The sequence below is a fragment of the Maylandia zebra genome, linkage group LG3, assembly GCF_041146795.1.
Source record: "Maylandia zebra isolate NMK-2024a linkage group LG3, Mzebra_GT3a, whole genome shotgun sequence".
In the NCBI taxonomy this organism is placed as follows: domain Eukaryota; kingdom Metazoa; phylum Chordata; class Actinopteri; order Cichliformes; family Cichlidae; genus Maylandia; species Maylandia zebra.
This window is the reverse complement of record NC_135169.1, coordinates 32,183,038-32,195,732: the sequence shown is the minus strand read 5'-3', so window position 1 is coordinate 32,195,732 and position 12,695 is coordinate 32,183,038. Positions and strand designations below refer to the sequence as shown.

The 12,695-nt window shown below is 39.9% G+C and overlaps 1 long non-coding RNA gene across 2 annotated transcripts; it reads right to left on the bottom strand.

The window, feature by feature from the left end:
- Positions 1-8,191: 8,191 nt before the first annotated feature.
- On the bottom strand, positions 8,192-12,121 carry LOC112436539 (uncharacterized). Of its 2 annotated transcripts, XR_013096849.1 has the most exons (3): positions 11,903-12,121; positions 10,643-10,777; positions 8,192-9,359 (listed from the first exon to the last, which is right to left on the bottom strand). It is a non-coding gene; the product is annotated as an uncharacterized LOC112436539 (long non-coding RNA). The 2 variants fall into 2 exon arrangements; XR_003025132.2 differs by lacking the exon at positions 11,903-12,121 and having other exon boundaries at positions 10,643-11,592.
- Between the last annotated feature and the right edge of the window lie 574 nt (positions 12,122-12,695).

Sequence of the window (12,695 nt, the reverse complement as noted above, 5' to 3'; positions counted from 1 at the left end):
AGAGTTGTACATATTGCTCCAGGAGTATAGAAGTCACATGGTCTAATGTCCAGGGCTTTTATTGTGAAAGATAAGCAGAAGCAGAAGTGTTTCCCGCACACTTTGCCCAAAGAAATGTTTGAAATTATAAATAATTTACAAAATTCTTCATATCATTTACAAATCCATCAGTATCTGTCCGACCTGCTGCACCCATACACAGTGTCAGGTGCAACGATCCTCAGCCATGGGTCTGCTTTCTGTCAGTCACACCAACCTACAAAGCTTTTAGTGTTTCAGCTCCACCCTCCGGAGTCATTTCAACTATTAGTAGTAATAGTAGTAGTAGTAGTATTGTGGTTGGGCGTGGTCTGTGGCGCGGCTGTGGGGGACGAGGACACACCTGAGCGGCACCCGTCAGTTTGACCCAGTATTTTGAGTTATGTTTTGGTGTGTTTTTGCATTTTGGATTCTTTTCTTATTATAATGATAATGATGATTATGACTCTATGTTTCGGTTATTCTTGTTTAGGGATTAGTTCGTAGGTTTTTGTGTTCTCATGTTTATTGCAGGTTTAGTTCAGTGTCTAGTCTGTCTCTCTGTGTCGTGTCTGCGTTTTTATTTAGTGGTGTCTTGTTTCCTGTTTTACTCTGAAGGTTCTTGTTCCCCTCTTATGTCAGTGTTTCTAGCTTTGTTCCCCCTGTCTCATTAGGTCTTATTCCTCCCAGCTGTGTTCCCCTTCTGTCTCTAATTCCTTGATGACTTCCTCAGTGTATTTAAGCCCAGTGTGTCTTTGTGTCAGTGTCAGATCGTCTGTTATCCTCACCTTGTATTTTCCCTTATTGTGACACTGTGTTTCATAGCCTGCTTAGTTACTCTGTGTTTATAGTTTTTTCCATAGTTCCTTCACAGAGTGTCTTAGCCTTTTTAGTTTACACGGTGTTCTCTGTCTTCTTAGTTTCAGTGTTCCCTAGTGTTTTTGTTATGCCTTCAGCCACAATAAAGGCTTGCCTTATTTTGGAAACCCAGTTCTGTCTCCACCGTGTCTGCTCTTGGGGCTACCTCATTCTTCACACCGGTGCACCCCGCCGTGACAGTTAGGGCTGTACAGGTCACTCTAAATCCTCTCACTCATGCTGCAATAGGTCTTGGCTGCTGGGGAATTCCCATGATGCATTGAGTGTTTCTTTATCAGTCACCTTTCTCAGTCACTGTGTTATACACCTCTCTGCATTTAATTGTGTGGATGCCCTCAGTGGGCATCCACACTATTGAGTTCCTCTTTCTCTTTATCCTTTATTCTTGTCGCTTCCGTACGTTTTTTGAGTTCGAACTACTCCCTCAGTTTTCAGCCGATTTTCTCCGTTCAAACTCTAAACTGTTCTGCTCTTTCTGCTAATGCCGGCTATATCTTTTGGTGTTTATTACTATTATACTTGTTAAAATATTAAGCTTTTTTCCTTTAATTTGTCCCATTGAAATGAATGGAAAACTTCCACAATTCTGCTAAAACTTGCTTGTTTTTCAAACTTAACTACTTCCTCATACTTTCACCTAGAAACTCCATTCAAACTTTAAAACGTTCTCAAATGATTGGGCTATTCCTGTGTGATTCAGCTTTTTCATATCTGTTACCATTTTCATTTAATGCCTCTTTAAGTTTTCAGTTGCAGCTTTGTGATTTTTCACAAAATACATGCGTTGCTATGGTTGCTATGCAATTAACTCAGAGTGGACAGTGAAACTTTGCGAATTTTCTCTTCATGTCCAAACAACTTCTTGCTACTCGCTCGATTTCCACTCAACTTCCACAAATTATACATCAAAACGTAGGTATTTTTGCTGGCTTTCAGAAAATGTCACTATCACTGTTGTGGAAGTTACAGATTTTTATCAAATCGCCTCAGAGCAACACAATGTCTGAAAACTCTCCATAGAAAGTGAATGGGGACTTTGTTCAAAATCACAGCTGGAACTCTCTAATGAGAGGCATTTTCAAATCGTCATATCTCCTTAACAAAGCAAAGTTAAGACATGAGGCTTGTGCCAATTCATCTTCAGACAGTGCTGACACTCAAGGTCGAAGCAGTTTTTGCAGTCATCTTACCGTTGAGCCATAAATTACGTTTGTTTGAGGGGTGGAAATCTGTCCTCCTCTCATTTTTCAAACTCCGAAAATGAAGCCGTGTCTTCTCTCGTCATATCTCCGCGACGAAAGAGCTACAAAGAGCTATGAAAATCGCAGTCACAGTTCACCAAAGTCCGCTGATTCACCCAGTACAAGAATTATGATTTTATCCCACCTAGTTTTTGAGATACACGACGTTTTGTAACTCCAAAGAACGGCGTTTTTCGCCTCTCATCGCAATCTAATTCTGACTGCTCATCACCCTGTTTTTCAGACGCCCGCCCCCTTTCCAGGTGGCATGATTGGTAGGTCGTGGGTTCGATTCCACCTTGTTCAACATTTTTTTTTCACTACAAATTTATACACTATCACAGACCTGTAATTTATATTGATAATTTATTACAATTCTGCAAAGTTTTATGATTTTACCAGCTTTTCTAATATGGACCTCAGATTCTTGTTAACAGTCCATGGCAGAAATACATACAAGTACACAGCCTGATGAAGCAGACAGAAGCAGTACCTCTGATTGGTTCAGCATTTTCACCTCTTATCAGCACAAATCTCAGCCTCTTCTGCTGTTTTCATTAGAATTTTAAGCTTTTCCAGAAATTCTGCTGATTGAACTCTTTTCAGCAGAATTCTGCTGATTCACCTCTTTTCTGCAAAATTTTTAGCCTTTTCACCTCTTATCAGCACAAATCTCAGCTGTTTTCAGAAAAAACTCTTTTCAGCAGAAATCCTGCTGATTGAACTCTTTTCAGCAAAATTTTCAGTTTTTTCTGCTGTTTTCAGAAAAAACTCTTTTCAGCAGAAATTCTGCTGATTGAACTCTTTTTAGCAGAATTTTCACCTCTTTTATGTCCAAATTCTGCTTATTCACCTCTTCTGAAAAACTTTCAGCCTTTTCACCTCTTATTAGCACAAATCTCAGCTGTTTTCAGAAAAAACTCTTTTCAGCAGAAATTCTTCTGATTCACCTCTTTTCTGCAAAGTTTTTAGCCTTTTCACCTCTTATTAGCACAAATCTCAGCTGTTTTCAGAAAAAACTCTTTTCAGCAGAAATTCTTCTGATTCACCTCTTTTCTGCAAAGTTTTTAGCCTTTTCACCTCTTATCAGCACAATTCTAAGCAGCTTCTGCTAATTTCACCAGCATTGTCAGTCTATCCACCTTTTCTTTGTGAGAATGAGTTTGGTGCTGTGAGGTGAGTCGCTGCCTTTAGAATAGAATAGAATTAGAATAGAATTCAACTTTATTGTCATTGCACATGCACAGGTACAGGGCAACGAAATGCAGTTTGCATCCATCCAGAAGTGCTTTAGTGATATAGATATATTACAATATATATTACCAATAATATAGATATGTGAGTATATTACAGAAATGGGTCTATTATGGTATGTTATAATGTACACGGTATGAAGTATGTTGTGAATATTCTATAACTATAAGTATGTACAGGCTGTAGTGAGTACAAGCTATGTACAGGATATGAACAGGATATAAATATGAAAAACTATACAGAATATGAAATAAATAACTTTACAGAATCTGGGATATACAGCTATACAGAAATGGGAACTATGCAAGTTGTAAACAGTTGTAGGATTAAAGATTATCGAATGTACAGAATGATTATTTACACAGAGCTATACAGTAGTGCAGTTAAGATAAGTGAGGGTGTAGATAGTTTCTACAGAGGCTATATAAAGTGCTAGTGGTTGTGAGTGGTGGTTCAGTCCATGTTATTATTGTGTTTGAGGGTACAGTTGTCCATTGTGGGTGTGTGTATGTTCAGTCCATGAGTTTAACGTGGGTCAGATGTCAGGAGGCAGAGTTCAGGAGTCTGACAGCTGTGGGGAAGAAGCTGTTCCGGTACCTGGTGGTCTTAGTCCGGAGGCTCCTGTGGCGCCTCCCAGAGGGCAGGAGGGTGAAGAGTCCATGTGATGGGTGACTGGGGTCTTTGATGATTTTCCCAGCCCTTTTCAGACACCGCTTCCTGTAGATGTCTTTTATGGCAGGAAGTGGTGCTCCGGCGATGCGCTGGGCAGTTTTCACGACCCTCTGCAACGCCTTCCGGTCCGAGGCAGAGCAGTTCCCGTACCAGACTGTTATACAGTTGGTCAGGATGCTCTCAATGGTGCAACGATAGAAGTTCACCAGGATGTCTGAGGACAGGTGGTTCTTCCTCAGAGTCCTCAAGAAGAAGAGGCGCTGGTGAGCCTTCTTGACCAGCTTGGAGCAGTTGGTCGTCCAGGTGAGATCCTCGGAGATGTGGACTCCCAGGAACTTGAAGCTGCTCACACGCTCCACAGCCGTCCCCTTAATGTGGATGGGTGGATGTGGGTCAGCATTCCTCCTGTAGTCCACGACGAGCTCCTTGGTCTTCTCGGTGTTAAGCAGCAGGTTGTTTCTGTCGCACCACTCAGCCAGACGATCCACCTCCTCCCTGTAGGCGGCCTCATCGTTGTCACTGATGAGGCCAATCACCGTGGTGTCATCTGCAAACTTAATGATGGTGTTGGAACCATCAGCAGGTCTGCAGTCGTGGGTGAAGAGGGAGTAGAGGAAAGGGCTCATCACACAGCCTTGTGGTACACCGGTGTTCATTGTGATGGTAGATGAGCAGCGGTTATCCAGCCGGACATGTTGGGGGCAGTTGGTCAGGAAGTCCAGTAACCATTTGCAGATGAGGGAAATGATACCCAGGTCTGTCAGTTTCCTGATGAGTTGTGAGGGGTGGATTGTATTGAATGCTGAACTGAAGTCTATAAACAGCATTCTGGCGTAGGTGTTGTTGTTGTCCAGGTGTGAGAGGACAGAGTGCATTGCGATGGAGACTGCATCCTCTGTGCTCCTGTTCCGGCGGTATGCGAATTGGTGGGGGTCCAGGGTGGGGGGGAGACAGGATTTGAAGTGTGCTAGGACCAGTCGCTCTAAGCACTTAGTGATGATGGGGGTGAGTGCTACTGGGCGGTAATCATTGAGGCAAGATGGGTTGGAGTTTTTGGGTATCGGGACGATGGAGGTGGATTTGAAGCAGGCCGGTACCACAGCGTGGGCCAAGGACAGATTGAATATGTCTGTGAGCACTCCTGCAAGCTCCCCAGAACACGCTCTGAGAACACGCCCGGGGATGCCATCAGGGCCTGCAGCCTTGTGGACATTGATCCTGCTCAGCACCGCTCCTACATCGGTGGGGGAGAGAGTCATAGGTTGGTGGTCTGGCGTCATGTCTGCTTTGGTTGTGGTTGTGGGGTTCCCTCGCTCAAAACGAGCATAAAAGTTGTTGAGCTCGTTGAGGAAGGAGACATCAGAGGATGCGGGGGAGGGTTTGGTGGTCCTGTAGTCTGTGATGGTCTGGAGTCCTTGCCACATGCGTCGGGGGTTGGAGTTGGAGAAGTGTTCTTCTACCTTCTTTTTGTAATGGTGTTTGGCTTTTTTGATGCCCTTCTTTAGATTAGCCCTGGCTGTACTGTAGGCGTGTGCATCTCCTGACCTAAAGGCAGTGTTGCGGGCCTTCAGGAGGAGACGAACATCCCGGTTCATCCAAGGCTTCTGGTTGGGGTACATGGTGATCCGTTTCTGGGTGGTGACACTGTCTGTGGTTTTGGAGATGTAATCCAGTACAGATGAGGCGTACTGGTCCAGGTCTGTGTGGGTGAACATATTCCAGTCTGTGTTTTTAAATCTGTCCTGGAGCACTGCGTCTGTCCCCTCTGGCCACACTTTAATTGTCCTCACAGCAGGTTTCACACGTTGGATGAGTGGTGAATACCGAGGTGTGAGGAACAGGGAGAGATGGTCTGATTGTCCAATGTGGGGGAGGGGTGTGGCTTTGTAGGCTCCAGCCAGGTTGGAATACACATGGTCTAAAGTCTTGTCTCCTCTGGTGTGGCAGGAGACATGTTGGTGGAATCTGGGGAGGACTATCTTTAAGTTGGTGTGGTTGAAGTCGCCAGCAACAATAAAAGCAGCCTCGGGGTGTTTATTCTGGTGTTTGTTAATGGCTGCAGAAAGTTCTTTCATGGCCAACCTAGCATTAGCGTCGGGGGGTATATACACGGCAGTGAGTATGATCGAAGTGAGTTCTCTGGGGAGATAATAAGGTCTGCATTTGACCATTAAAAACTCCGCATTAGGTGAGCAGTGACTCTCAGTAGTAGTGGAGTTCATGCACCAAGCATTGTTAATATAAATGCACAAACCTCCACCTCTGGTCTTGCCGGAGTCATCTGCTAGCCTGTCGGCTCAGTGTGTGTGGCGTCCTGCTAACTCGATAGCATTGTCCGGGCAGCTGTTGTTCAGCCATGTTTCGGTGAAAAACATGACATTTGAGTCCATAATCCGTCTGTTGTTAGTGATGGAGAGCCGTATCTCATCCATTTTGTTTGCCAGAGAACGGACATTGGCGAGAAAAATACTGGGTTATTAGTTATTATTAATCTCTGGCTCTCTTCCACGGCATATCTTTTGTCCCCTCACACCAGCCGGTTGAGGCAGATTGCCGCTCCTCCATGAGCCACAGTGCTTGCTCATGTGGGGGTCATATGATTATCAGGGTTTTTCTCTGCTTTCTTTGTATTATTATAGGGTCTTTACCTTACAGTATAAAGGAAACTATTGTTGTGATTTGGCACCATATAAATAAAATTTAATTAGACTGAAATGAGAACGACTTTCATTATTTTCAGTAGTGACAGAGACTTTTTTTCTTGCATTCTCAATTCCTGTTGTGAGTTTTAGTTTCCCTCTTAATAGTGGTGAATTTTTAAAAACAGTTCAATGAGTCACAGGTATGCAGCTGTTAAAACTGTCCTGTCGTTTAGCCTCCTCAGAGCCTCCTTAGATATGATCTATACATTAAATATGCATGAAAGAAACATATTTAATGTAAATCTCCATCCATACAAACAACAGGTTTTAAGCTACACTGAACCTCTCAGAGAATTTTTATCTCTTACAAAAATATCTATGGTTTTAGAGCAGCGGTTCAAAGCTGAGGGTAAAGACGTATGACTTGATCTGTTCACTACCACTGGAGCAAAGTCTCATGATATGTTGTGTGTAATTTAACATTTAAAGGGTTTGTAAACAATGGATACAGCATGTTTATGTACCATGTTTATTTTTAATGCTGGAAAATCCCTCTGGAGGTAGTTTTTAAAATGTTATATCTTTTCACTTTATTATAACTCACCAGTTTACCACCACTTTATACACAGTCAACAAAAAGAGAACAAAAACAAACAAAACAAAAAAAGAGGGTGAATCCAAAAATCCCAAAGTTTGCCATTAAACCTGGTTTCACTTCAAACTATGAGCATCAACTCAAAAAAAATGTTCCAAGTCATTTAACTGCTTTGCTTTTATCTCTGATGTAACGGTAACTCAATCACATATTAACAGCTACTCCAGTTTAAACAAGATATTCTTGCTATTACTAAGGCAGGAATGCAGAGAATTTTATTTTAACAGATTTTCTGTCTTCCTCAGTACCTCCTCTCTTGGATAATTAAAAGCTTATCCTACACTGTAAAAAAATATTCCGTAGAAAAACAGAAAATGTCCTGGTAATTTTCTGCCAGTACATTTTCTGTTTTTTTACGGAGGTTTGACGGACCTTTCTGTAAATGATAAAACGGAAAATTCTGTAGATTTACAGTATACTCTCTGTACTATTTACGGACATTTCCTTCAGCTATAAAACAGAAAATTCCGTTTATTCACAGTATATTTTCTGTATCATTAACTGATATTTTCCGTTAATAGAAAAATTGAAATTTCTGTTTATATTACTATTTCCAAGCACTTCTTTTCACTGTAACTCATTAAATATAGTTCTTTATATCCTTAAACGTACATTTCTATGCAATTACAACCTAGTACACCATGTACTCAAAAATTCATAAATTAAAACTTAAATTAATTTGTGCTTCGTACACAACAACATTGGTACAATTAATGTTAAATATTCTTTTATTCTCCTTAACTCAAACACTATACTTAAATATAATGACAGCATCCATCTTGTCATAAAACTACTAAACAGCTGATACATGAACAAAATAACTCACAAGCTTTCAAATTTGAGCATTTTTATTTCCTTGAAATCAGGTTGCCCTCATGTAAATGTGTTTATTTACATTCATTCAAGTGGCTACCAAGTGTTTTCTTCAAACAGGACACCTGACAAACAAAAAATGTCATATTTAACGACATGTTCACATTTAATAATATCCAGAGTACCTTTTAGTTAGAATCACTGCCTTGTGGTAGTTTTGCCTCAGCCAAATGGTTAAGGTGTGGTTTACATCCATCTCTGTCCACTTATGATACAGTATACACATGTAGTCAGTTATAGCCAAACACCTTTGATTACTGAATTGCATTCACTTCATTAATGAAGTGAATGTAATTCACATTTGTGTGAACATTTGTCTGAGATTAACTCTTTGGGCTCTTTACCTTACAATATAACATACTTGAGTCAAAATTTGTTGACTGTTTAAGTGGTGCCACATGAATACAACTGAACAGATCTAAAGAAGATGTTCCTGAAATTTGGGTTTATTCGAACAGGACTGATGGATAACCACAGGACTTTTCCCCATATGATAACTACAACACATAATAAATTAAGACAGATTACTGTCCCAAACTTAAAGATAAAAGTGTATTTACGGGACTTGTTTTGTCAGTGAGGAGCAAAGTATAATTAGAAGTGCTTGTTCTGATGAAAAGTTAAACTGTAAACAGCAGCATAGTGAATAAGGATCTGTGTCCACGAATCCTCAGCAGTGACAACACTTAAACATCATAGTTCAAAATCCTTAATGCACACCTTTTTCTCCACGGTGTTCAAATTCTCTAAGCTGGTTAAGTAGAGGAAAAAGTCTGACATATTTCATGACCATTAAATGTTAGACAAGGCTCTGAAAACGAGGTTACAGTTACAAACAAAAACCTCTGCTTGTGCGCACAGACCCTAAATCACAACAAATAAGACAATAGTAAGACAAATTACTACAAAGTCTTGTTACCGCTCTTCATATAACAGTGTGACAAAGTCCTGAATGCAGCCTGCATGTTAGTACATCAAGGTCCATCTGAGCTTTAAGTAAAATACACTCAGCTTTTCCTTGGATTTTAAGAGTTGCTCAGTTCATACAGGAACTGCAGCAGTCGGAGTTAACGTGTCGCTGTGTTGCTCCTCCGTGTCAGCCATTGAGACTAGTCGCAATTTATTCTGAGGAAAAAAAGAGAAACAACAAGACATTTTTAAAAAGTTTGTAATTTTATAATTTTTTTTTACCTAGAGCATAAACAACATAAACAAAAAAAGGATTAGGGCTGTGCGATATGACGATATATATCAGATTACGATATAAAAATGTCTATCGTTTCATATTATACACTATTCTTTGTTTTGTGGTGTTGCAAAATAAACTGTTTACGGCAATATTTTTTTCATGGTTTTGATGGTCACTGTAGTTGCTATATTATTTCTTAAAGTTCTCTCCTTCTCTTATACTTAAAATAACCACACTATGGACGGACAAGTGACTGTTTTTACGCGTACTTTCGTTACCAACAATGAGGATAAAACCATCGTGTGGCTCCGCCGTCCGCTTGTTTATTTTCCACATAAACCTTTCACAATAAAGCTCAAGTTTCTGTTGAGACTTTTCAAACTAAACTGAAATGATATACATTATTCTCAAACATAAAATTTCAGAATATGCATCAAACAAATGACCTCAAATAAAAACATCAAGTAACTATAAATGGCGCTTACAGTCACCACGCAGATGAAGGCACAGAGAATACCAGCATGGCCAGCAAGGATGAGGCAGAACCAGAAGGACCAGTCAAAAGAAATCGAGGACCTTATTGTTAAATGAGGGGCTACCTCTGTAGCATGGACATGGTTTGGTTATGAAAAGTCTGACACGCCCCAGAAAACTGTACTATGCAAATTATGCCTTAAACTGGTCCCCACCACCACTCGAACACGACAAACCTCTTTAACCACCTACACAAGAATCACATGAAAGAGTTTTGAGAGAGTTTACGAATGAAAAGCAAAAAAGAGTCGTCAGGTGCTCAAAATAATCCTTAGACTCAAACGTTAGAACAGGCTTTTCCTTGCAGCACGCCGTCTAATAAATACTCAGAAAGAAAATGACGGCCATTTAAACTCATGTCTAAAAATGTATAGTTTCATGCATCGGTCAAAACACTCGACTCCTGGTACACGACGCCCAACTGAAAACATTTCACATAAGTCGAGTTGCCCGAGAATCACAGAATGTACAGAAAATGCACTATTTTGTGATATATATCGTTATCAGGAGAGATACGTCTTATATTGGGATATGAGACTTTGGTCATATCACGCAGCCCTACAAAGGATTATAATTCACGTAGAGTTGCATACACATGACACCATTCTGTTGCAACAAAAGCAGTTTATAATTAAAGTAACATACATACCTTGAAAAACTAAATCAACCACAACATTAAACTCACCTTGTGTTTGTAGAGAAGGTGATCAGGGTTTTTCTTCATTTCCTGAGACCAGCTGCTCTGGATCATCACCAGCTTGTATCTTCATCTTTTTTTTCACTCGGGGAAGTCTTTCCTTTTCTTGGCCATTGCTCTGCACTGGAAAACCAAAGTGTGTGATCAAAGGTGAAATAAGGGATATTTTTCCACTGCAGGACTTAAAGTGCTTCAAGTAGTGATAGCTGTTGATCCATTTCTCAAATAATCTGTAAGGATCTGGATTTTTAAGAAAGATACAAATATCTCTGCTTATATTTGGCTAAAAGCTTGATATAGACAAGGCATATAGAGCCCCTGCACACCAGCACTGCGCTTACATTATAGTTCAATCAAGAAATAGTTATTATTGATTTATTATTGAATTTTTTTAGTAATAATTTTTAGTATTTAATCACATTAGCACAGTGGGGTGACAAAAATATTCCACATACAAGAAATGCTGCTCAGCATTTCATAAATTACATTTTCAACAAATGTTGGAGTAAAAACACAGTTACAGGGAAAATGTGTCTGTCTGTAAATATTAGCTAAACATTTCTATGTGCTACAAAATAGACATACTGTAATTGTAAATGTGCTGAGGTGAAACTATACTTTCAATAATTTTACCACTACAGTCTGTTAACCACCGAAATAATCTATGCTGGTCAGCTAGCTAAAAGTCTTTACTTTAGCAGCCCAAATCAGAGGCTAACATTAGCATTTGCTAGCGTCAGCCAGGAAGGTCTGAGGCTTAAACTAGGGTTAGTGTAACTTTGCCTGAAACCCTTTAAAGTGTACAGTAGAGCCAACTGTAAAACACAGGTATTGATACAGTACTTATTAGAGTCCTAGAATAATTTCTAGAACCATGAAGTTCTCACTTTCCCAGTTATCCACATCGCTGACTTTCGCTAATTAGCTAGTTAGCAGTCACAGCTGTATAATACCCAGAGAGACACAGACAGTTAACTATAATATTTATGAAAACTGGTTCAGCCACTGAAGGGCAAAACTGGTGGTATCACAGTAAAAATTATTTTAACATTAATTAAAATAAAGCTTAAGTCATGTTAAACCTAAATAACAATTATTTTAAAAAATGAGTCAGCAAAATATTCCTGACTTGTCTGGAGACAGCCGAAACCAGTTAACAAATAAATTAACAATTCTTTCTAAATAAAAACACGGAGTCTTTTGAAAAACATTATTTTAATAAAACGAAACATGAGTTTTAATACTTACCACAGAAATTTGAAGGCAGTTTTTCCAACTTCAGAATCCAAAATCCAGATGAAGCCTGAAAGAAGCCTAATGGCTGCTCTTGCGCTTACTTTTCCCTCCTTTTCAGGTTCTTTTTCCCACAATGCATTGCAGTAGTTGAGAAATACAGAAAAATACCTGTAAATGACTAATACGGAAAATTCCTTCACGTTTATACAGTAGATTGTACTGTATTTTTACGGATTTTTTTTACAGTGTATGAAAGAGACTGATTCATGAGCAGTGATGTGTTACAGCATCACCGAGAGTAGATCAACAAAGCAGATGTAAGCATGTGCAAAACCACAGAAGAAACAGATAAAAACCCTAAAAACCATACATTTCACACCCGAGCCTCAACTCTCGTGGCCCGGTACCAAACGACTCAAGAAACGTTACAACAGAAAGTTTCTTTCCAGTGTTTTATAAAAATCATTGTCAGCCCACATTTGTACAAATTACAGATCAAGATCAGCTTTATGTAGGACAGCGGTCCCCAACCCCCGGGCCTCGGACCGGTACCGGTCCGTGAGTCGTTTGGTACCGGGCCGCGAGAGTTGAGGCTCAGGTGTGAAATGTATGGTTTTCAGGGTTTTTATCGGTTTTCAGTTATTTTGTTATCGTTTTTATTGTTAACTCGGTTTTCCTTGATCTTTTCACGTGTGTTATGAACAGTGTTGGGAAGGTTACTTTTAAAATGTGTTCCAATACAGAATACATGCCCCAAAATGTATTCTGTAACGTATTCCGTTACGTTACTCAATGACAGTAACGT